We start from the raw sequence: 26,198 nt of genomic DNA on the forward strand, positions 1-26,198 counted from the left end.
AGACTCAACACATGACAAACAGGCTTTAAAAGAGACTGGTGTTATGCCATCCAAAATGAAAGCTGGTGACAGGCCTGCAGAATTTTCATTTCAATACAGGCTGCAAGCCAGAGGCATGAATAAAAACATGGCTGAGTAAGTATTCTGATTTCACAAGAGGCATATTTTCTTGTGGAACTCAGGCATGAGCATTCCAGAGTCACCATATCATTAATGCAGCTGGGATAAAAAGGAATATGGTTGGAAAGCAGCAGTGTGCTAAGTGTTCTCTGGGTAAAATCAAAGTTTTAGGGCAACAAGTGAACTGCATCCTGGGATATTTCTTCTTCCTTAGCAGTGCACCTCTGGACAAGCATGGGAAAGCCCATGCAAGGCTTTCAGGGGACATGACCATGTGTTTTAAGTTTCCCAGGTTCACAAACCTAACAAAAGGCAGTGAGTGGGGAAATGAAGCACATATAAAAGCTATTCTGGCCTTGTCTTGTGATCAACAGCAGCAGCATAATGCTGCCTCTCTAGGGATCTCCTCAGATCTCAGGCTCCATCCTGAACATCGAGGCCAAGAGGGTCTGCGAATGATGCAAGGTGGATGACCATGGCCCGTGGGAGAGGAAACCACAAGGCATTTAAAGGCCACAACTTCCTACAGCTAATAGTCAGAGCTGTGACAGCTGACTCCATAAGTGACTGGTTCTAGAGGAAGTACCGAATACCTTGACTAGTGGGCTCTGAAAGGGTGATGGAGAGATGTACTGCTACTCTACAGGGGGAAATGATATTGTGACTGTGAGAAAAAGATCTCACAGGTCTCACCCCAAAACAGTGTGGATGTTCCAGAATGTCAGTAGTAAACACAGCTGATATTCAATTTTTTCCAGCCATCGGGTTTGTTTTGTACAGCAACACACACACACACCCTGAGCCAGCAGACAACATGTTCTCTCCCTCTCTTGAATCGGCAGGCACATACCTCCCTTCTCCTCATGGAGGCTACATACATGGGCTTCTACTCAGATGATTTGTGAAAAGAAACCCCCTTTAAACAATCCGAGGCATTGGTTTGAGCTCCCATTCCCTCCTGGTCCACTGCCTCAGCTGCTCAGTAGGGGATGGGGTAAATTTGGCATGTTAGGGCTTTGACCAACATTGTGCTCTTCACCCACTGCTCCCTCCATCTTTCAAGTGCTTTTCAAAGGGAGAAAGCAGATGAAAGCACAGTCCCCTTTTTTATTGCACATGTTATATTGGAAGCAAAGAAAGTGTTTATAGCCTCTGGGGTTTCTACTTCTCTCAGTCTCTTCTTCCCAGCCCTAATCCATGGTCTCATCATGGAATCATGGCCTTGTTCTTTACCATGTCTGAAGGTTCCAGCAGCAGTCCCTATGATTCCAGCCCTTGTAAAAAGTTTAATTCTCCACCTGTCTTTGGTGCCATGAATGTTATGTTCAAGGCATACAGAGAGAGAGGTTAGATAAAAAAAACAGGTGGCACTCTTACTGGAAGGTTGCAACATGATGTTATTTTAAATCTTGGAATTCCAAATGATGACATACCAGAATGCTAAAATAGAAAGGGACAAAGTATTAAAAAGGAACAGTGGGAGGCAAGAGGGTAAGGATGTGAACATCTGCACAAGCAACCCCTTTGAATAATAAACAGCATACAGTGGCTTGGGATAAACGTCTGGGGTATGTGCAATACGCACACACAGAGCCATCCCACCAGTCATGCAGTAGCAGAAATGTGGGAGGGGAGAAGACACACACGATGGGCTCAGAGTAGATGAGGGACAGGTATTCCATTAAATGGCATAACACCCGTTATCCATTTCCTCATACACACTCAATCTAAGGGTAGTGTTAATGGAAGAAGCTGTTAGCAGGCAAATTACCTGTCACATGCCAGAGGCCCTTAATGAAGAAAGATTAAAAAAGCACAGGAAAATGCAGCCTATAAAACATCCCAGCATCTGCAAGCTAAATGCAAAATAGATGAGGAGGCTTGGCAGAGGTGCGTAGCTCTGTTTTATTGTGGAACTTTAAGGTTTGCAAGAGCGGATAGAATATGCTGTCCTCAGATTGGCACAGATCTGTAATAATCTAGCTTCTTCATCAAGAACACCCCAGAGCTACAGAATACAAAACTCTCCAAACAATGCTGACAAGCATCACCCGGTGCACAGTGTACGTGGGGACGTAAGGAGGAAGACTGGAATGAAAGGATGGCAGAATGGGTTAGTCTCGAGACTGGGATTTAGGAGACCGTACTCCATTCCCATGACCTTGTGCAAGTCATTTAATCTAGACTGTGCCTCAATAGTCCAGCCATAAAAGGATGATAATACTTCCCAACCACAGTGGGGGCAGTGAGAGAATGAAATCCATTAACACTGGTGAGGCAGTTAGATACTATAACGATGAGGTTCCTTAAGTACCTACCCAGCTAAAAGCCTAGCCCTTCCAGATATTTTATGAGGTAGGATTCATGGTCTAAGCCACACCGCTCACTTTATCGTTTATTTCTAACATGTATCAAAGAGACAAAATAAACTGAAGCTTCAAAGACCATTATATACAATATCAAAGACAACTCTACAAAGCAGCATATTGTTTGGATGCAGATATTATAGGGATTTCGAAAAACCAAAGCCAAAAATGGTTTGGACGTAGGTTCTATTCAACACTGCAGAATTTGATAGGGGGAGGGTTGGAAAAGTGATGTCAGTTAGGGCCCATTTCTAAAATGGGCTATTTAAAAAAAATCTGAATTCACAATCACAGATTAGAGCTGATTGGAAACTTTTCCAATTGGACAGTTTTGCACCAGAAAATGCTGATTTGACAAAACCTAAACATTTCACAGGAATGTATCCATCACTTGAAAGTTTTCTCTGGGAAAGGTATTGTTTTGATAACATCAAAACGTTTCATTTTGACTTTATCATTTCAACATTTGAGTTCTATCTAAAGTTGAAACATTTCAAGTTTTATACTCTACATTCAATTTTAAAATACGACAATATACATCAAAAGGATAAAGTCAAAATGCAATCTTTCTGTAAGGTCAAAAGAAAATATTTTGGAATATTTAATTTCAATATTTCCATTTCCTTCAGAATGGAAAATCATTAACTTTTCGGCTAACTCTACTATAGAGATCTGAAGTAAATCATACACAGTGCTAATATTATTCATTATTTGTATTGTGGTAGTGCCTAGAGGTTCCAATCAAGAAGCTCCACTGTGCACCGTAGAGGTTAACTTCTCATTCACTCAGAATTAGCCCTGAACCCTGACTAAATATTCAGCTGCAATTATAAACATGAGCAATGAACAGCATACAGAAAGGGACTGGATGATAATGATCTGAGGACTTCTGAGTACCCTTAGTTTTGGCACTACATAGATTCATCTCAACCTATTTGGTTTCTCTCTTCTAAAAGAGAAAGATATTATACAAGCAATTCTTGATACTACCTTCCCACCTTAAATCTGTCACTTCTGAGGAGATTCTGTCTACCAGCTGCTATTTGATTTGAAATGCACACACGAGAGATTGAAATGGATAGAGTATATTATCTCTGGAAGCATTTGTTACTGACAAAAAGTATTAATTGCACATGGAAATCAATGCAGAGCATTGTAGCTTTCAAACAAGGCACTGAATTAAATACAAGGCCTATCAAATCTGACAATCCCTCATTGAATCAAACACATTGTCAAGGTCACCACACATATGCAGCTTGTAAAATGTCTCAGTCAATAGTAAATCACATGCTTGGCTGTATTGCTGCATTATACTGTATATACCGTGTGGTGCTTGCCATTAAAAACCATCAGCAATTATCAACAGCTATAAGAGAATAGAGTTATTTTCTAAAATACGTCAGGGTGGAGGAAAGGACAGTGCTTATGGTCCAGGCACTGAACTGAGGCTCTAGAGATCTGGGTCTGTCTCAGATCACGTATGATTTTTAGCAAGTCACTGAATTATTCTCTACCTTGGTTCCCCATCTATAAGAAATGTGGATAAACACTACTCGTTTGCCTCATGGGACATTTCTGAGGATAAATAAACGTCTGTTTGAGAGTCTCAGATACTATGGTGATAGGGCACACAAGAACCCATGTAGAAAAACTTAATGGTACTCTCTATACATCAAGGCTGCTGGGGTACTACAGAAAATATGACCACAATTCTTTCGATTGTTCCCTAAGCAGCTTGTTTTTCTCATTTTAAAAAAAGTCCAGCTTTTTAATATAATTTGATACACCCATCTCATCCTTTACAATTTAAGTTCATGCCTTCACGTATTTTGTAAAAGCATATTCAAGGCTCTGCTGCCCCATTTTTCAGGGTAATATACTTTTTGTTTTTCAGAAAAGGTCAAGAATCAAGTATTTTGGAAAGGATGCAATTATCAGGATAAATTACAATCAGCCTAGTTCATTTTATTTTAGATGGTTGCATTTCAACTGCCTTTGACTCTCCGTTTCATTCTTTTACCTACCATAATCTGTGAAAATGTAGTTGCCTGTAGATTCTGCTCATCATCATCCCAGAAAAATATATCAATAATAAACCAGCATTGTTGTGATGGGAACAGGAGCCTACCATTTATCGGGGGAGCACTGCAACCAGGACTGTCAACATCCATATTTTATGATGCATGATGGGAAATGCACACACATTTCCCATCATTATAAATCCTGCTAATTTCAGTGTCGCAATTGGTGCCTTTTCAGATGACTTGTCACACCACAGAGAATTGCCAAATATTAGCTTTAAGTTAATCTTCAGTTGCTCTAGTGGTTGTCTGAACTATTCCACTTAGATGGCAACTGTATGTCATACATGGAGTTATTCCATTCAAGGAGCTACTGCCACTACAGGCCAGTTCTCGCCTACAGACAGCCCCTCAACCTGAAGCAAATACTCACTCAGCAACTACACACAGGCATCGACTTCTGCTCCCGCCGGTGGGTACTGAGCACCCCCTCTGGCCCCAACCCTGCCCCGATTCCACCCCTTCCATGAGGAGCCGCCCCACCCCCATTCCAACCCCTTCTCCAAAGTCCCCGCCCCAACTCCACCCCCTCCCTGCCCCTTTTCCGACTCCTTCCCCTAATCCCCACCCTGACCCTGCCTCTTCCCTCCCTCCTCCCCTGAGCATGCCATGTTCCTGCTCCTCCTCATCCCTCCCAGAGCTTGCTACGCTCCCAAACAGCTGTTTGGCAGTGGAATGGCTGGGAGGTAGGCGGAGGAGTGCGGAATTGGCGCATGGTGGGGGAGAGACGGAGGGGCGAAGGGGGAGGGAAACTTGGCTACTGGTGGGTACAGAGCATCCATTAATTTTTCCCTGTGGGTGCTCCAGGGGTGGAGCACCCATGGAGTCGGTGCCTATGACCACACAACAAAAACACTAACCCAGGAACCTGTCCCTGAAACAAACCCCATTGCCAACTTTATCCACATATCTATTCAAGGGACAACATCACAGGACCTAACCACATCAGCCACACCATCAGGGGCTCATTCTCCTGCACATATCCCAATGTGATATATGCCATCATGTGCCAGCAACGCCCCTCTGCCATGCACATTGGCCAAACTGGATAGTCTCTACACAAAAGAATAAATGGACACAAATCAGACATCATGAATTATAACATTAAAAAACCAGTCAGAGAACACTTCAACCTCCCTGGACACTCAACAACAGACTTAAAAGTGGCAATTCTTCAACAACAAAAACTTCAAAAACAGACTCCAATGAGAAACTGAAGAACTGGAATTAATTTGCAAACTGGACACCAGGAAATTAGGCTTGAATAAAGACTGGGAATGGATGGGTCATTACACAAAGTCAAACTATTTCCCCATGTTTATTTGTTCCCCTACTGTTACTCACACCATCTTGTCAACTGTTTGAAATGAGCCACCCTAATTATCACTACTAAAGTGATTTTTCATCCTGTTGATAATAGCCCACTTTAATTGAATTTTCCCATTAGAACTGACCCCTCACTTGGTAAAAGCTAAAAACCCACAATATTACGGCTCTCTAAACAGAGCATCAACCTTGAATTGGATTTCATTGCTGTGATTCTAAGACATCGACCTGATTTTCAGAAGCATGGTTTGACATTACACTCCATATTCTTTATAAAAAATGTTTATTATATCAATATGGCATAAGACATATTTCATGCAAGATGGGTCATGTGAGGTATTATTGGAAAGGGTATGATTTACTGAATGTGATTATCCAATCTGTATGCGTGTATCATTTCTGTATACAAAGTTAGGAATATTGACTATGTAAGAATTACAACTGTGTGTACTTGGGAAACACTCAGACAGCAGGCCATCAGCCTTGATGGGCCATTAGGAAAAACCAGTAAGACTTTGAAGATACTAATCTTTCTCCTTCCTGAGAAGGGTCCTGGGACATTGCTTGGACACTGCAAATTCATGGGGTCATGTCACCTGGTACTAATCATCATCTTGGACTTCCAGTGATTTTCCACTAAAAGGAAGGGAGGTCAAGACTGGGAAACAAAAGGTTCATGCCTTGTGTAAATTCTACTTAAGGCTGGGGAGTAAGTTGATCTTGGTTCACTCTTCACTGAATCCCCACCCCGGATGACAGCTGGAAAGATCTGAGAAACAAAAGACAGGGGGTGGGTGGCGGGAAGAGTTGAGCTCAGGCTAGAAAGGGGATCTCATCTGTGAATATGGTGTCTGAATATTTAAGCTTCAAGCAGGGTAGCTAACCTTCAGGAATTTCTGCAACCTGCCCAAAAGCAATATTTAGGGTGAGAAATTACTTCTTGAAACCAATCTATTCAAGATTTTAAGCTTAATATGCATGTTATGTTTTATTTGCTTGGTAATCTGCTTTGTTCAGTTTGCTATCCCTTATAATCACTTAAAATCTGCCTTTTGTAGTTAATAAACTTGTTTTTGCTTATTATAAAACCCAGTTTGTGCAATTTATAACTGGAGGGGGCAACAGGTTGTACGTAATTTTCCTCCACATTGAGAGAGGGGGCGAATTTATGAGCTTACGTTGTATAAGTTTCTCTAAAGGGCAAGACAATATTATTTTGTGTTTACTCCCCAAAGGAGGTGTGCACATGAATGCTGGGCAATTTCCTAGCTGAGTCTTCCCATAGAGAGCGGTTTGCAGACTCTATGATTCTACAGCGGGGCTTCCCTACCCTGGCATGCTGCCAGAGGCCAGAGAGCCTGATTCAGCTAAACAGGGAGAGGGAGCCCAGGCTACTGTAGCAGGTGGGTCAGTGAGACCCTAACACATCAGGTGACATCTGGGACGGGGCATCCAACCCGTCACATGTGGAATCCCTACAACCAACTGACATCACTAGGAACTGTACAGTGCCCCCCTTTCAGCCATATGAGTACTGGGAAAGAAACTGCAGGAACAAACCAGCCAGAGACTGAACCCAGCAGAGCAGCTGCAGAAAGCAGTTCACACAGGGACTGCCACCAGGCTGCTTCCTGCAGTTTTTCCTCCCCTGTGTTGACTGGCTGTTTCCTGCACCCCTCCAACCCTTCCCTTCAGTTGTCACTCCACATAGCTTCTCCTAACATGACCCCACTCAAGTAAATTAAAAACCAAAACAAATCATGGAACGAACATAATGTTTGCAACCACTGCATTTTCCTCTCTACTTGCGTGTTTAATCCTTTTCTCTTATCTTTTGTGAGTCATCTATTTACACTGTAAGCTCTTCAGAGCAGGCCTTGTCTTATTCTGTGTTTCTACAGCATGTACCACAGAGGAGCCTCATTCTCAGCTGACCCATAGGCACTCCTGTAACAAACATGATTAATAAGAAGAGGAACAGTAGGCACTCAGCATTTCTGAAAATCGGGTCCATACTCTTCATTAAAAAAGTCAAAAAAAAGGAAAAAGCAATGCCTGGCTTTTCCCTTGGTATTTCTGGCTGTTGCATTCTCAAGAGTTCCTTTGATTTATTATCCCAACATGTTATTAAAATAATGAATTATGTGTTGGTACATTACATTTAACACCGTATACACAGAGGCAAGTTACATCTGCTAGCTATTAGTCAAATATTCACCAACAAAGGTTGATTAACAACATTTTACATATTTACAGCAAAGATGAAAAGCATAATAAAGCTCAACCAAAGTTATAAGGTAATAAATTATTAAACTGCATTTATACAAGCACTGATTAGAGCATGGAATAGATAGAACTGTAGGTAAGGTTTTGTTCATCAGGCAATACCATTTACATATTGACAAAGACAAGGCATTTGTTGCAAGCTTTTGTATATATAATTTTCTAATAAATTACTTCCAGCTCTGTCTGCTATACACAATGTAACCCAGAAGAAAATGGAACTACCTGGAGAGATGCACATGTCAAGTCAGTCAGTGATGGGGTGTTAGTTTCAAAAATAAGTTCCCCCAAACTACTATATGTCTCAGGCCTACAAACATCAGGACCTAAATTTTCAAGTTTAGTGATTTTCAGTGTCTTAGTTTTTTGGGGCCAGATCCACAAATGTATTTAGGCTCCTAACTGCCATTTAAGTCAATGGGAGTTAGGTGCCTAAATATATTTCAAGACCTGACCTTCAGTGCCTAACTCAGATACCTGAATGGCACCTTTAAAGATGCTAAACACTCACCCTTTGTCCATCTGCCAGCTGGGTAAAGCCTTTAATGAGCCACACTTTTTCTAATGAGATGTGAGATGTTGGATGCCCACCTTAAAGCGGGTTAATCTTCAGGGAGTGGGTGGTCAGTGATTACTGGAACTTAGACCTTAAGATGAGCATGCAAAAACAGAGACATTTTAAACTGTTCCCCCTGCCCCCTCCCCCCAGACCTTTAGACAGACTGGGGAAACACATCCTTTTTGGAACCTCAAAAACAGCTGGGTTCAAATTTGGTGAGGTTTGGGTTGGGATTTGAATTTTAGCTGAATAGATTTGTACAACACTAGTTGCAATTTCACTACTCAGGCCCAGGTATTCTCAAAAAGCCTGAGCCAAGTTTCTGGAGTCTTTGTGAAGCCTAAACTCCAACTGAAGTCAATGGGAGTTTTGAATGCACAGGGAATGCAGGATCACTCTGTTGTTAATTATTGGCAGTTTCTTTAACTAGACTTTAGAGAGAACCCATTTTTTTTCTAAATTGCCTTTTTATTGATTTTCAGCAAAAGAGTATTACGGAAAACAAACGTAGACTATAAATCAGAGATTAAGGTTGCAGCACAAATTGTGGAACAGGAGAGAAAAATGTAGTATGTTAATAAACTCTATCAAAAGAATACAAAGCAGAAAGTAAATAACCAGATGCAAGAATTATATGAGTTCAGAATCTGAGTTCAGTGAGAGGAGATGAAGGCTTGCATTAGAGAAAATTACAGCAAGAGAAAAATTATTAGGGGCCAGATCTCTAGCTGGTGTAAATTGACCTCAGTGGAGCTATGTCCGTTTACTCTACCTGAGAATCTGGCCCATATGCATTTGTATTGGGGAGTGGGAATAGATCCATTTATTCTTTAAGGAAAAGGATTCCATATGAAAATCTTGATAGGCAGATATCACTTAACAGCACATTTATAAGGCATTCTACAGAGAGTAAATCACTTATCAATCTTTTCTATAAGACAAAGGCAGAGATAGTGTCTCTCAGGTTTAATCTACTGTGAGTGGCATCGTCTGGCCAAGAAAGCAATTTATGAAATAAGAGTGCAATTAGACTGACTTTCAAAGTTTTGCAATCCACTCTAAAGAAGAACAAATTTGAGAAATGTAGGTAGTATGGAATCTATAGAATTACACATTGCATCTCTCTTACACATTCCATTTTTAGGGTCTTATCCACTTGCAACTAAAATCAGTGTGAACTGTCCAAGGCTTTCATGAGATCTGGATCAGGCCCTATTTAATTTTATGGAAATTGGCGGAGGCCCTTAACGGACATAATTAACGATTAAGTTGGTTTGGAAGAAATGGACCTTTTACAAATCTATGCTCAAAATTAGAACCACACTTGTTTTCGCAGCTTGAAAAGTTGGGTTTTACTTTTATTTGTGGTCGCTTTTATTTTCTCTCCCTTAAAAATTTTTTGGCACCTCACTACACTTTAAGGCCTTTTTGCTTCTTACTGGAGCCTGTAATACTCTCTCATGCCATTTCCATCCTAATCAGAGTCAGAAAGTGCCAAAAAGGTCCTCACGAAATAGTTTGTGTGTTGATGTGAAATTTCCAGCCCAGTTATGTAGACTCAGACAATCTATGGACTAGTATCTTTAGTTGGTTTATAGAAACCAAACCCTAATTCAGATTCTTTTGCTGGCTTTTTAGTTCACGCATCACGATAGATACATAGTCAGAGTATGTCTGTGAGGAACGCATGGTGAGTGTTCTCTTTGAATTTGTACTAAAAGGAAAGACTTATGGTGCCAAAGCAGCCAATTGGGGTTGTAGGCACATCTTGGCCTGATGTAAGCGGAGCAGCTGGATTGCCAAAAAACTGCTTCAATGGCTCTTGTGATCTCTGTGCATGTGAATAACCCAAAAGCTACTCTCCAGACTAAAGGATAACTCATTATCCACCCTCATATCTCTCCTTAAAGCTCTCCTCTGCTGTGAAGAAAGATTCCCAGTACCATTTTACTTCCGTAATGGGGACATCAATGGAGTAACTAAGAACAGTCATTAAAGAGTTGAGCAGAACTTCTGTAGTTTACTCTGGGCTAAGCCCATCAAAGTTCATGGAACTTTCAGGAGAACCTTGAGTCATTTACAGTTCTGTGTGATCAATAGCAGTTTTGCCTAGTTTAATATAAGAAACACTGAGAAGGCTGGCAGATTTGGCAGAGGCCTGCTCTGAGTTCAATTTAAGTCAGAACTCGTGGGGTAAGAATCTACAGGGACCAAAACCAGAGTTTTGCACAGCTTTATTACTGAAGGTAATATCCATTAGATCTTACCATCCCTTCCTTTCCCTGCATGAGAACTTGGAGACTCTCAAATTTCAGGATTAATATCAAGATTCCAAACAAAAGAGATATAGCAGCCACACAGAGGATATTAATTGTGACTCAGAATACAGCTCAATACTTGGTGTGAGATCAGTGCTAGTTTGTGAAAGACTCAGAGGCAAAAGTGATAGCTTCTAGCAGGCAGGCAGGCTACAAACATGTAACTGAAGGGAAAAGAAGGCTAATGGATTTAAACATCTCATCATTAACAATTAAACATCCTGCTTCTAAGTTTGAACCACGTTTCTTCTCTCCCATCACATTTCTGTAAAGTTGTCGAGCATGCAGGCAGTCTATGATTTTTAGCCACATAAGAAAAGTCAAAAGCGTTTACTTTTCTAGCTGAAGGAGAACAATCTTCATTTCACTAATGACATTGCTGGACAATCAGATAGTCAATTGCAATAATAAAGTAAAAACAATTCAAACATAATGCCCCTCATCCAAGAATCTCAAGACACTTGATAGTTTCTTGATTAATCCCCACTGTACCCCTTCTTTCATAAGTAGGGAAACTGAGGCACAAGGCAGTTATGTGACTTGCTCCCGGTCACATGGAACACCTTTGGCACAGCTGGGTATAGAAGCCATTGGCAAGATCCTCACTGCTTCTATGAGCTCTGTATGCTGTGGTTGAAGGCCTGGAATGGCCTAAAGAGACCCTAAAATCGCAGTTCAGGCTAGGAGGAGGATTACCCCACAACAGAAACTGAGGAAAACAGCCACAAGCCCTGGTGCTGGGAGCCGCCAGAGGAGACTGCCATAAAAGGCCCCAGAGCCACTTTAGCTCCACCATACCTCCTGGGCGGTGAATCTCAGCTCAGATCTCGTTCCAGATTCCTATTCCTGAGCTTTAAGGCCTCTTTTCCTTTCTCTGAATCACCTGAGCAGTAGGTGCAGATACCCAAGCACTGGACCCTGGTGTGTGGAAGAGACATCATGAAGTCCAATAGAGACTTATCAGAGGGGTAGCCGTGTTAGTCTGGATCTGTAAAAGTCACAAAGAGTCCCATGGTGCCTTATCTGTCTGTTAGTCTATAAGGTGCCACAGGATTCTTTGCTACTAATAGAGACTTTGCGACTGCCACCAATTTCCCGTGGAAGATGCTCATCTACTGCAGTGATGGACGGCAGTCTAAAACCCTAAGATACACAGATGGATGGATGGATGAATTAGTGACTGCTCCATTGGGTAACATACTTGTTCACCAGGAGGTCTAGATTAGCAGTTACTGAAGATATATATGGAATAGACCAGCATACAGCAGCTCAACAACATGCTCTAGACATCCAGCTTTTGCTCACCTTCCTATAACCAACCCGTCTGTCTTTTCCCCCTCTAAGAGGAAATTCAAAGACAATGACACGGATAAGCCTCATTTACAGTGATATTTCACATTCCCCTTCTGCAGCAATGGCTAATTTAGTGCCCCTGTGTAAAACGTGCCAGCTTGACTAACCCTGGGAACTGAAGTCCTTAGGACAGCTAAAGCATGGTGCTGGGTAGGACCCTACAAAATTCATGGCCATGAAAAATCGTGTCATGGACCGTGAAATTTGACCTCGCACTGTGAAATCTGGTCATGCGTGCTTTAACCCTACACGATACAGATTTCACAGAGGATATCAGCGTTTCTCAAATTGGGGGTCCTGACCCAAAAGGGAGTTGTTGGGGGGAGGGGTCGCAAGGTTATTTTAGGGGGATTGTGGTATTGCCACCCTTACTTCTGCGCTGCCTTCAGAGCTGCATGGCCGGAGAGTAGCAGCTGTTGGCTGGGTGCCCAGCTCTGAGGGCAGCGCCTCACCAGCAACAGTGCAGAAAGGTGACAATACCATACTTACTTCTGCGCTGCTGCAGGCGGCGGCTCTGCTTTCAGAGCTGGATTCCTTGCCAGCAGCCGCTGCTCTCCAGCTGCCCAGCTCTGAAGGCAGTGCCACATCTAGCAGCAGTGCAGTAACGCAACCCCCCTTCCTCCAAAAATAACCTTCTGACCCCTCCCCTCAACTCCCTTTTGGGTCAGGACCCTTACAATTACAACACTGTGAAATTTCAGATTTAAATAACTGAAATCATGACATTTGTGATTTAAAAAAATCCAATAACTGTGAAATTGACCAAAATGGACTGTGAATTTGGTAGGGTCCTAGTGATGGGTAGAGGCAGGGCCGGTGCAACCATTTAGGTGACCTAGGTGGTCGCCTAGGACACTGGCATTTGGGAGGCGCCATTTTCTTCGGCAGCGACCACAGCGGCCGGATCTTCGGCCACCCTGGTTGCCGCCAGCCTTTAGGTGGAGGGAGCTGGGGCAGAGGAGTGCAGGGAGGGCCGCCTGCAGCAAGTAAGGGGGGGTGGTACGCAGGGGAACTCCCCATCCCAGCTCACCCCTGCCCCGCCTCTTCCCCGAGCACGCCATGGCCACTTCACTTCACCCGCCTCCCAGGCTTGCGGCACCAATCAGCTTAGGTGTCCCAAGCCTGGGAGGTGGGAGAAGTGAAGCAGCGACAGTGTGCTTGGGGTGCTCATGCGCGAAGAAGGGGTGAGCTGGGGCGGGAGGTGCCTCAGGGTGAAGGGTGGGGAGCTTCCACAAGGGGGAGCACCTGAGGGCATGGAGGGGAGCTGCCGCGGGGAGGGCACCTCAGGGTGGAGCTGCTGCGGAGGGGGAAGGGCGCAAGGTGGAAGTTTCGCCTAGGGCGCGAAACATCCTTGCACCGGCCCTGGGTAGACGCCAAGCATTCCCCACTTGCATGGAATTTCTAACTCTATCAGTATGAGATCATTCCAGGCTAGTTATGATTTGTTAATCTGAGTGTGTCATAAACAGATAGCTAAGGGTTAATGTCTTTCACCTGTAAAGGGTTAACAAACAGTGACCTGCAACACCTGACCAGAGGACCAATCAGGAAACAAGATACTTTCAAATCTCGGTGGAGGGAAGCCTTTGTTTGTTTTTGGTTTGCTTTGTTCTCTCTGGGTCCTGAAAGGATTAGACTGCAACCAGTTTCTTGCCAACTCTCTGCTACAGATCTCTTATATATTTTAAAATAGTGAGTATTAAGTAGAAAGGCGCTTTGTTTCTTTTAAATTGTTTTTTTTTTTGTATTTGCAAATGTGTAGTTGCTGGAAGTATTTTTAAATGTATTTTTGCTAGGGCAGGCTTTTCTCATGGTATCTATAAGCGGAAGACTCTGTAATATACATCTTGTATATTACAGAGATTTCTTATTTTTTCTCTCCTTTATTAAAACTTCCTTTAAAGACCTGTTTGATTTTTTCCCCAGTGAGGTCAAGGAATGAGTCTGTACTTACCAGGGAGTGGTGGGAGACAGGGAGAAAGGGAAGGGAGGAAGGGGAATCCTTTTTTTAGATTCAGGGAGCTTGAATCTGTATTGCCTCTGGTTGAGTGGAAGCCTCTGTTTTAAGATTCAAGGATTGTATCCCAGTATCTTCCAGGGTAACCCAGGGAGGGAAAGCCTAGGAGAGGCACTGGTGAGGGAAAGAGTTTACTTTCTTTGTGTTAGGATCCAGGGGATCTGGATCTTGGGGGTCCCCAGGGAAGGTTTTGGGGAGACCAGAGTTTATCAGGCACTCAGAGTCCTGATTGGTGGCAGCGTATCAGATCTAAGATGGTAATTAAGCTTAGAGGAATTCATGCTAGTACCTCATTTTTTTGGACTCTAAGGTTCAGATTGGGGAAGAATACTATGACAGAGTGATTCCACGTTTCAATTTAATTTTCAATGGTGGTAAGTATCTCTCTGCTCTAGAACTCCAGATTAAGCTAGAAAGATCACGGCACCATTCATTCTCAATAGTCCACTTTCCAACATTTCCAGCTCAGACTCTTGAGTTATTACACAGAATTGTACACTCTGATTTAGTTCCAGTTTGCATCCTAATTTTGGGGTTGGGACTAGGAATATTTATTCCTACAAACAATTCATTTTGCATTGATCTTAAATATTCTTCCACATGCACCTACTGAAAAATGGGATTTGTATATTTTGAAAGCGAAAAAAAGTAAATGCTTATACAGAGAGGTTGCCATTAAAAAGACATCAGGCTCTGCATCTTGTGACCTCATTTGCAATTGGATAAAATTATTTTATATTACTGTATTGCCTAGACATACCAAGACTATGGCCCCCGCTGTGCTAGATAATAATCAAATACTTAACGGAAGGCATTCCCTGCCTCAAAGAGCTTACAGTCTAAACAGATAGAAGATGAGATGACACTGCAAAGTGAAATGACTTGCTCAAGATCACACAGCAAGTGTGGAGCTGGTAATATAACCAAGTACGATTACCAGTCAGATGCCCTATCCACTAGACTTCATTGACTTTCTTGAAATGAGAAAGTAAAATGACTAAAATTTTACCATTCTGAGCTAATCTATGCTATCAGTTACCACCCTGTGGTAAGAGACTGGACTAGATGACCTCTCAAGGTCCCTTCCAGTCCTATGATTCAATATTGAGTATAGCAATATTTCCTTAAATACAGTACAAAAAATAATCGACATTTCAGATGGGGGGGAGGGATAGCTCATTGGCCTGCCAAAACCAGGGTTGTGAGTTCAATCCTTCAGGGGGCCATTTATGGATCTGGGGCAAAAATCTGTCTGGGGATTGGACTAGATGACCTCCTGAGGTCTCTTCCAACCCTGATATTCTATAGTTGGGTAACAGTTAGTAAAGACTAACTTGATAATGGACACCACTAAACATAGTAGAAAGATAGACAAAAGGTGGATGGTTAGATGTCAAGATGAGGGCTGATCTAATAACAGAACATTTGGTTCAGAAGCCAGTCCAATTTCTTTTTTAATTTGGTTAGAGTTGACCAAAATAATATTTGAAATTGTCAATAAACCTAAATGTTGAAAAAAGTTTTGTTTTGTATTAGTTAAAACCCTTGGCCAACCCAAAAATGGAACATTTTGTTGTGATTGTAAGGAGGGGAGGGATTAAAAATGTCTATATAAAATTGAGAGAAATTCCAAAATGAAAAATAGCTTTCCAATATGAAAAGTCAAACTGTTGTTTCAGAAATGCTGAAATGAACCATTTTGTCATTTATGAAATGTCTTTTTTATTGAAACTATTTATCAAAATCAACCCAATTTCATTAATTATTTTGGTCAACTTGAATCCGTATTTTTCATCAACAAAAGGTTTGGTATGGCAAGTTTTGCCCTGCTCTAGTCAAGATCAAGTGTATTACATAGCAAACCCCATGTGGTAACTAAACAAATGAAATAATCTCCCTTCTACCAGGCCCAATATTTAATACAGCCAATTACAGTGGTATGTTATGGCACGAAAAATATACCATGGAAATCAACAGCATCAACCAAAACCACTCAAATCAATTTAACTAGAAAGAGGACAATACACAGGAAATAATTTATCGAGTGTATCTAGTCTTCGTTTCTGAACTGGCATATATTACTGTTCAATGCCACCTACTTAAAACTCCTCCAACAGACATTTGCTCTTGATTTGACTCTATATCCCAGGGTTGGCCAAACTTCCTGACCCTCCAAGCCATATACAATAATCTTCAGAAGTTTGAGAGCCAGGCATGCTGCTGGGGCCCAGAGCTTCAGCTGAAGTCCTGAGACCCTCCTCCCTGCAAGTCAGAAGCCTCTAGACCCACCACCTTGCCATAGGGCAAAAAATCCCGAGTTTTCCCCATTCCCAGTCTGGCAGGTGGAAAATGAGTGGCGGGGGGGCATGCGAGGCTCCGTAAGTCACATTTTAAGTGTAAAAAAGCTGCATGTGGCTCATGAGCCATGGTTTGGCCACCCATGCTATATCCTCTAGCTTTGGGTTGTCCAATCACATCAAGCTTCTAAATACACATATATAGTATATACACACACACTATACATATATAGTATGCATATATAGGTTCTAAAAGCACATATCGAGTTTAAGGAAGGTGTTTAAATAAATATCCATATTCAAGCTACATTGATTGGTGATCATTGCGAGGTATTGCTGAAAGTTTCTAGGATTCTAGCTGGGACACTGAATATAACAGAAAATAGTCAATTTGCATACATTTTCAGCATGTTTGGCTATTATACATTAATGGCATTGCACTAAAGTTATGATGACACATTACATTTAAAAATTTAAGTTGGGTTATAGTATTTGTTAAACTTATTAACTTCACTTATACCATGTGTACCTCCTTTTGTATAGCTTTAGTATGGAGTTCTTTGACATCGTTGTTTTTCAACTTATTAAAAAATAAGAGCAATTCTGTTTCCTGGAAAAATTCAGCTGTTGGTGATTGAGATAATATATTTGATCAAACAACTGCTGCCCAATGAGGTGAGGAACAGCTAACTTAATCTGCAAGATATTCTGGAAGAGAGACATCCTAATAGGTTATAATGTGACATCTTACCTCTTGGAATGACCAAAAAAAGAAAACCAACATGAACAGCTCATTAGTGTCTGCGTTTCTTACAAATGCTGCTCTGTAGGTCATTAGTGCTCAGCCTCTTGCTTCTGGCTGAACATGGAAACATTTCCTATCACATTGCAACCTCATTGATTGAAGGCTTTTATGTCAGTGGCTTGAATTAGTCAAAATCTACTGTTCGGGTGTCTGACAGCAGTTGTGATAGGAATGGTTTCTATGCTTGATTAATGCCACAAAACATAAGAAAGACCGGATAAGGAACAGGGGCAAAGATTTACAGTTGGTGCAAATCAACATAGCTCCACTGACCACAGCAATTGCAGGCAATCTCGAGAGGCTGGCGAACAAAGTCAATTCTTAGAGCTGCTGTGCACTTGTCATTCCCAGTGGGCTGAAATCACCAACACATTGGTAGGCAGAGGCCATGTCATTACCTATGAAATGTTTCTATTTGCACTCAGTAGCAGGTTTTAATTTGAACAGTGACACTGTTCCATTGCAACACAAAGGTTAAATTTCTGTCCCAGGGAGACGCAGGTATAGAACTGGGTAACAAATATTTTCACAAACCATATACTGATTTGTGAAAATATTTGTTACCTGGTTATATGTTACCTATTATATTCAATGTCCTTAGGCTGACCAGATAGAAAGCATGAAAATTTGGGATAGGAGATGCAAGACAAGAGACACGTATATAAGACAAAGTCCCAAATATCTGGTCACCCTACATCTATCACTGTGCTGTCTCAAAAAAAATCGTCCTAACAGTGAGATATCTTAGTAGTAGTAATAAAATATATAGGAAATAATCATCCTACTGTGCCCTCATTCAGGCAATCATTTTCCACTCAAGGATCTTAAATTAATGAAGCCTCACCATAGCCCATCAGATAGGGAATCATCATCTTCATTTTACACCTGGAAACTAAAGTATAAAGAGGCATGGCTGTTTTATCCAGACTATATATCTTAGATACTTATATGGTCTCCTTTACTGTCAGAGCCAAGTGTGACATGTATAGCAATTTCCTGCAACATCCTGGACAAACTTTATTGAATTAAGTGTAAGCATTTTAGGAGCTCACTGTAGTCAAAATGGAAGTGTGTGTGTGTTATTGTGGGATTGTATGTAACTTGTCTAGGAGACATGACTAACGTAAATCTTGAGAAGTGTTATGAGCTTCAAAGGACTCTTTTAAACAATGGGCTAAGAAGAATGAACTGTTAGTTGTGTGGGATTCTGGCTGATTCCCTATTCCTGGTCTCTTCACAGACCCAAGTGACCCTCAGATTCCTCAGGGTGCTTGTTCTGAGCAAAAGGATTCATGAACTTGTGGTCACAGGAAAACCCTAAGTAAGTTGCAAAGGACGATTCACTGGCCAGAGCTTTGTTGGAGTCAGGGGGTGGTCTCTGGTAAGCCCATTAGCATGCGTGTAGCTTTTTTTTTTTAATTGCTTTTAACATGTTCTCTGTAATGTTTTTACCTCAACATTTAATGTGCTTGCTTAGAAAGACCTGTGTGGTAATTTATAAGTGTGGCAATTACACTGTTAATTGTCTGAGGAGAAGAGTCAAGCAGGCCTGCTTAGGTAGTGTGACTTTATTGGGCAATTCTCAGTGTAGGTAGAGAGCTGTGAAGCCTTGAAATACCCCGCCAGGAGACAGAGAGAGATGTGGGCCTCTGCCCAAGAGAGGCAGTGGTGGGGGAGCTGGAAGCCTGAGAGTAGGTGCCCTAGCTGGACCATACCATGGAACACAGGTGCAGTTGCCTTGAACTGTGACTCTGAGCTCCTCAGAGTCCTTAACCTCACAATATCTTGGTGAGGTAAGGAAGTGCTATTTATCCCCTTTTTACAGAGCAGAACAAAAAAGCTAAGCGACTTTCCTAAGGTCGCACAGGAAGTCTGTGGAGCAGCAGGAGCTTGGACCCAGATCTTTTAAGACCTAAGCTAGTTCCCTAACCACTGCCCCGTCCTCCTTTCAAGCTCACACGAGGAGTCTGTGAAGCCAAGAGAAGCTGTAAAGAGCTTCACTAAGGAAGCCATTTGCAGTGCCCAGCAACAACCTGAATTGGTTTTAGAAAGCCTGCGTACACTGCTGCATATTTCCAGTCACCGTTACAGGCACATTATTAACTGCCTATGTACGTCGACAAATCTTTTTAGAACGTGCTCATAACATGATTCTTTTCCTGATTGCATGTGAGGAGCTCTTGTCACGGAGTCTTGTGCCTGAACAATAAAAACACCTTTGCTCTTTGATACGATTTACCATTGTTTCACCATGTCTTGTGACAGCATTACTTGATTGTATTCACTTGCACTGAGCTATTGCAACATAGCTATTTTGTAGTGATTGTCAAAGTTCTGATCTTAATGCCTGTGATTTACCCATCAATTGCTATGTGTCAGCCCTGCAAAGCATAAATATGGACAGACCAAAGACATTTTGAGAATTGCGCATATATTTCTCAGAGACCAATGAAGTTATACCAGAGATGGATTTGGTCTGGTGTCTCTTGATTCTCAATATATAAAATGAGATCAAAGTCTTCTGAAGGATCTCGTTGTATATGAAATAGTTGCATTTGTCAGTGTTCAGATGCCCTATGAAATATTGCACAGTGCTTTCTCCATTGTAAAAACAAAACAAGACATTCTCTGATAAGACCAGACTTTGTAGGCGGCTGCAAAACTGGCAAACTGTGAGTTTACTATAATCAGAAATCTAATCTAATCTAAACCTGAGCAATGATTTAGGAATGTATCAGTTTAATACCTGCTGATAATGGTTCTTGATTACATTTCCCTGAAAGCAATTAACTGGACTGGAATGCTCGAAAGCAGACATCACTATTTCTCGCTTTCTAAGTGAGAAATAAAAAGTGATTATTAATACCCCTGATGTGTTCCTAGCCATCCTGGACAGATAAGCTAGTGCTAGGTTGGTGGTGACATTTCTCCGCCAAGCTCAGGTTACAGTTACTATAAATAGAACAGCAGTTCCCAGTTGTCATTATTTAAAATTGCAGTTTCCAGCAACAGCAGTTGTATGCCTGCTCCTCTAAAAATACTTGTAAGATCTGTCACTAAGTAACACTCACAGAAAACTTGGTTTTCATTTGCACTAAGACCCTTTTACTTTGTCTAATTGTAGGTAAGGCTGCACTGTTCTATTTTAATAAAGTTTTCTTCAAATGCTGAAAAGCTAGGAAATAAATAATTGAGGTCAATCCCCAAACTTCTGTTTCTGGATCAACACCAATACAAAACTTATCAACTCCAAACTATTATTTTTCTTCCACAACACATTGACGACATCCAAGGCTTCAAAAACTACCATAACTCATAAGGCTGACATGCATGAATGAAGGACACATGTCAATGGTATATGTCCTCTTTTAAGATATGCTTTTGGTTTGGCTTTCTTCAAAAAGCACAACCACATCTCATCTTCTTGGATAAACTACCCTATAGCCTTAATTCCACCACATATTTAAAAGACATATGTTAAAAATATAATTCCTTCTTAAATGACGAGGTTTTCCTTTTGGTTTGTTTTTAGCAAAAAAGAGAACCATTTTTACCACGTCTCCTTCTTGTATTTATATTGAGTTAAGGTTTTATGGTAGTTTAGACAAGAAGGAAACATATGTTAAGAGCTGTTCTCTTTTCTATATTCAGAAAAATTAAAAGAAATAAATAGGACTTGATCCAATTCCCACTGGAATCTAAAGCGAGATTCACATTGATTGCAACAGGAGCTGAATCAGTCCCATGACATTCATGAATTTAGTTACTAATTTCCTTTAATAAAGGTTAGGCAGAATGGTTGATTTGTTACACTAACAGAAATAGAGGGCATCAGACAAAGATCAAGGAATACAACGGAACTGAGGCACAATTATGAGGAAATGTAGATACTGTTATAATAAAAGCTATATCAATTATTTGTTTTAAGTAGCTACAAAAATCCGTGATAAAAAAATACTTCCATGAATTACTTAACTAAAATTATAGCTTGCCCTGAAATTTTCATTAACTATTGTTTTGAATGAAACTGTCTTTCCCCGTGACATGACTATAATTTCTCAGACACTAGTAAAGCCCATAAAACCAGAACACAGAAAAGAGAACAAGGCAAGTTGCAATATTAGCAATTTCACTGAATAAATACTTGAACCATTACTTACGGTATCAAACAGGCCTCTGGACCCAGAATAGGCCACGGTAATTAAATAGCTCATAAAAGGATCATAGACCATTAAATTCTATTACCTGCCTTTTAAAGACTCTTTTTACTACAAAATGAAAACCTGTTCTTTATATTTTGTGGTTACCCGTCTCTGGTCTTGGCAAACCATGTTTATGGTAGAGCTGACTAGACAATGGGAATTTGCCCCCTACAGAAATTGACATTTAGCTGAACAGTGATTTGGAGGTTAAGGTTTGGCCACTGAAAAATTACAGTTAAACCAAAAATTACCAAAAATCAGGGAGGGGAAATGATCCTGACTCCAACCCCTTTTTGTGGTTTGCAGATTAAAATATTTTAAATTTTCCGATACAGTTTTCCAATGAAAACTCAAAAGTTTTCCAGGAAAGCAGACAAAAAAATGTGTAGATGAAAATTTTCCTACCAGCCTTTGTTTACAGACAAATGACAAGGTTAAATATTATCCTAATGTTTCTGAATTAAAAAACAGTCAACATGAAGAAATGCAGATTGTTATGCCACTTTAAGTAACTCTGTACAGAAATTGGGTGCCTGCAAAGAATCCTTTGCCTCAATTTCCCTCTTCTGGAGGCCCCAGTAACTCCACACAAGCTTTGCTGGGCTAATTTATTACAGAAGCCCCACACCCATAAGCCAGAATTCCCCAGCACAGTCCAAACAGGACATTTAATCTTTCAAGTCCCAACAGCCCTGTGACAGTGCCTCCCATAAGGCTTTATAGAAATAGGCTTATGACTATGACATAATTGGAATATGTTCTATATTACATGGCATATGTAGTATATCTGTGTAAAGGTTATGATCTACTGACTATTAATCCTATTTGCATGCATGTATCATTTTTGTATTCGAAGTTATGAATATTGGCCACATACTGGCTTGATTTCTCTAAACACTCGAGTAGAGCATTTGGTCAGTTCTTGGAGAAAGGAATTCACAAAATTAAGTGCCCAATCAAGAAGCACATAAGGAACAATGCATCTTGGAATGCTCCAATCCACATAAGAAGTTTTCCTGGAGACATTCAAGATATCATGTGGGCAATGGCTTCTGTCTGTAAAAACTGTGAGTCATACATGGACATGTGACTTGACCAAGTGACTCCAGAACACCGTTTTGGAGGTAGACTTTGCATAGGAGAAAGGAGAGGGTCTCCACCCACAAGAGAAAGTCTATTTAAGCCCATGGGACATCCCTCCATTTGGTCTTCAGCTGGCTAAAGAGAGAGCCTCTCCACCCCCAAGGATACCAGAAAAACGCTGGAACAAAGGACAGTTACTACATGGGGTGTGAGTGATTGCTGGACCCAGACTAGGAGACTAGTCTGTAAAAGGAAGCTTACTGGAACTGGTGAGGTGTTATTTGTATTCAGTTTTCTTAGACATAAGACTTGCATGTTCTATTTTATTTTACTTGGTAATTCACTTTGTTCTGTCTGTTACTACTTGGAACCACTTAAATCCTACTTTCTGTATTTAATAATATCACTTTTTACTTATTAATTAACTCAGTATGTATTAATACATAGGGTGGGGGGGCAAACAGCTGTGCATCTCTCTATCAGTGTTATATAGGGCAAGCAATTCATAAGTTTACCCTGTATAAGCTTTATACAGGGTAAAATGGATTTATTTGGGTTTAGACCCCATTGGGAGTTGGGCATCTGAGTGTTAACGACAAGAACACTTTTATAAGCTTCTTTCAGTTAAGTCTGCAGCTTTGGGACAAGTAATTCAGACCCTGGGTCTTTGTTGGAGCAGACGGAGTGTCTGACTCAGCAAGACAGGGTGCTGGGGTCCCGAGCCGGCAGGGAAAGCAGGGACAGAAGTAGTCTTGGTACATCACTTGGCAGTTCTCAAGGGGGTTTCTGTGATTTCAACCTCTCACAAACCCATCAACACAGTTGATACAGCTCAGGCTTCTCTCACTATATTCACCTCTCAGGTACAGGTACAGCTCCAGCCATCTCTCACCATGCCTCACACACTGGTGTGCTGCTCTGTTCTGTTTCCTGCTCAGGTATGGTTTTAGTTCTCACCTGGAGACGTCAGCAGGCTCATCCCTCCATCTTCCCCAGTCTTCAGCCCGCTCTGCCCCTCCAGCGTTGGCTCTTGAGCTCGAAGAGCCAGCAGACAGCTCTCCCTTTGTTGCTTTCAACTTTCAGCCCTCTCGAGGCTCTCCAGCTAGGGGAAGTTGGTAGGGGACACCCCAGCTACCTTCCTGCTTTCACCAGCCTGATCTGACTCCACTACCCAGCCAGGAAAACTCACACTACTCCCTTCTCTCAATCCAGCTCGGAGCTCACTTTCTGCCACTCTCAGTTCTGGACTCTCTCTTGCCTTTGGGTTGTCTCTCATTTATAACTCCTGGGGCAGCCCCACCCTCTTCATTACACCAAACTCAGATGCACCTGGACTGGAAGAGGAGAGTGGGCCTGATTTCATTTAAGGGGCCAGCTACCCTAGTACAGGCTGGTATGCAAATTGCTGTTGACTATGGACAGGAAACCATTATCCTTTAAGGTTACAGTCGGTGAGTCTGTCCACTCTGTTCTGGCAGGAGAGCCAGCCTCCAACATGACTTCCTGAAAGGGGGGCATGGATCAGCATTCACCTCGCGCTCCCCATCAGTACCTGGCCCAAGCTGGGGAAGCTAATGAGCCAACCAGTGGATCAAATTCAGTGATGAATCCTGGTCACATGCCACCTGAGTCACATTGCACAGACACTAAGAAGTCTGTCTGAATCAGCAAGGGGTCATAACTATTAACTTAGGTAGCAGGGTATTTTACCTAGCAGAATATGTTTGTTTTTATTACTGAATTTATAAATCAGAGTGCTTGTGGAAACAGCCTTCATAAATCTTTTGTAGTGTGGCAAAGAGAATGCAATGTAAAGCAAAGCAAAGCCCTTATGGATTTTTTAGGGGGTGTGGGTGGGGAATGAATGATCGGTAATCAGGAAAAACTGGGGGAAAGTAAATGTTATTTCTGTTTGCATTTACAATCAATGGCTGATTTCTCCTGCTTTTGGTCCTTAAAGACAAATCTACAAGTTACAGATTCCTTTCCTCTGGCTGGAAGTCAGTTACACTTTTCTCACAACTGGCTTTAGTGCTGTGTCAGGTCAATTCAAGAAGACCATGTCCAATTGTCGCAGCTGGTTCGTGCTCTGTCAGTTTCCTCCCCTAATAGTTCATCCTCCATCACCCATGTATAAAAGGCACCCCTGACACCAGGAAACACCACCCCAGTGTCAGATGCATTTATAAAAAACTGTTAAAGGAATGTTTTTTCTTCATGTTTATCTTTGAATTCAAAAATACTTTCCATAAAAACCACCACACTTCTCATTGTAGCTGGTTGGCAGCTTCATATCTTAGCCCAGAATGGGCACATAAACTAGACTTCATTTTGGCGGAGAGTGCATCTCCTCCCTCATCTCCTCCCTCATAGATTGCATAGAGTGCATAGAGTGCATCTCCTCCCTCATAGATTTTGTTTTATTTTGTTTTATTTTGTTTTATTTTTTTTAGATTTTGTTTTATTTTTTTTAAACACACACACTCCTACCTGAGAGCTGGATTATAACTTTGCAATCTGTCCTGTGTGAGAATAAATTGTGACTCAAAAAATTACAGTTCCTCCCCTGATCCCCCTTGCTCTGGTGGACACACATTTCTTCACCCTTTTTTGTGAATCATGTTATTCCCCAGTGTGCATCTGGGAAGAGGAGGGGCAAAGCAAGGGGCTCCTGTCATAAATAGATAGCTAAGGGTTAATGTTTCTTTTACCAGTAAAGGGGTTAACAAAGGGAACCAAACACCTGACCAGAGGACCAATCAGGAAACCGGATTTTTCAAAGTGAGGGAGGGAACTTCTGGTTTTGGGTTTGTTCTGCCTATTTTGTTTCTCTCGGCTATGAGGGAATACCTTTTTTTTCTATCTTCAAGCTTCTAAACTTCAGTTCCCCAGTTGTAAGTACAAAGGCAGCAAATCAATAGGCTGTTATATGTTTTGTTTTGTATTTACATGTGTGGAGTTTGCTGGAATGATTTAAATTGGATATCTTTTTAAATCAGACTGTTTATTCATATTTTCTTAAGCAATAGCCCTGTATTATGTTATCTTAATGCAGAGTTTATATTCTTATGTCTTTTTTCTCTCTTTTTATATAAAGTTTTCTTTTTAAACCCTGTTTGAGGTTTTTCTCTGGTTAAGGCTACAGAACGAAGGAAGGGGGAAAAATCTCTTTGTGTTAGCTTGACTAGGTTTGAATGCATAGCCTCAGGGGGGAAGGTAAATTGCCCACTCTGTTTTGCATTCAAGGAGTTTAAGTACAGTATTGCTCAGGATAACCCAGGGAGGGAGAGCTGGGGATGAGATAAAGAGGAGACAAGGGGAGGAGGTTGTTTTTCCCTTTGGGGTGAGAATCAGGGTTTATGAGTCTTGGGGTCCCCCAGAGAAGATT

This window comes from Chelonoidis abingdonii, chromosome 22 (assembly GCF_003597395.2).
Source record: "Chelonoidis abingdonii isolate Lonesome George chromosome 22, CheloAbing_2.0, whole genome shotgun sequence".
Taxonomy (NCBI): Eukaryota; Metazoa; Chordata; order Testudines; family Testudinidae; genus Chelonoidis; species Chelonoidis abingdonii.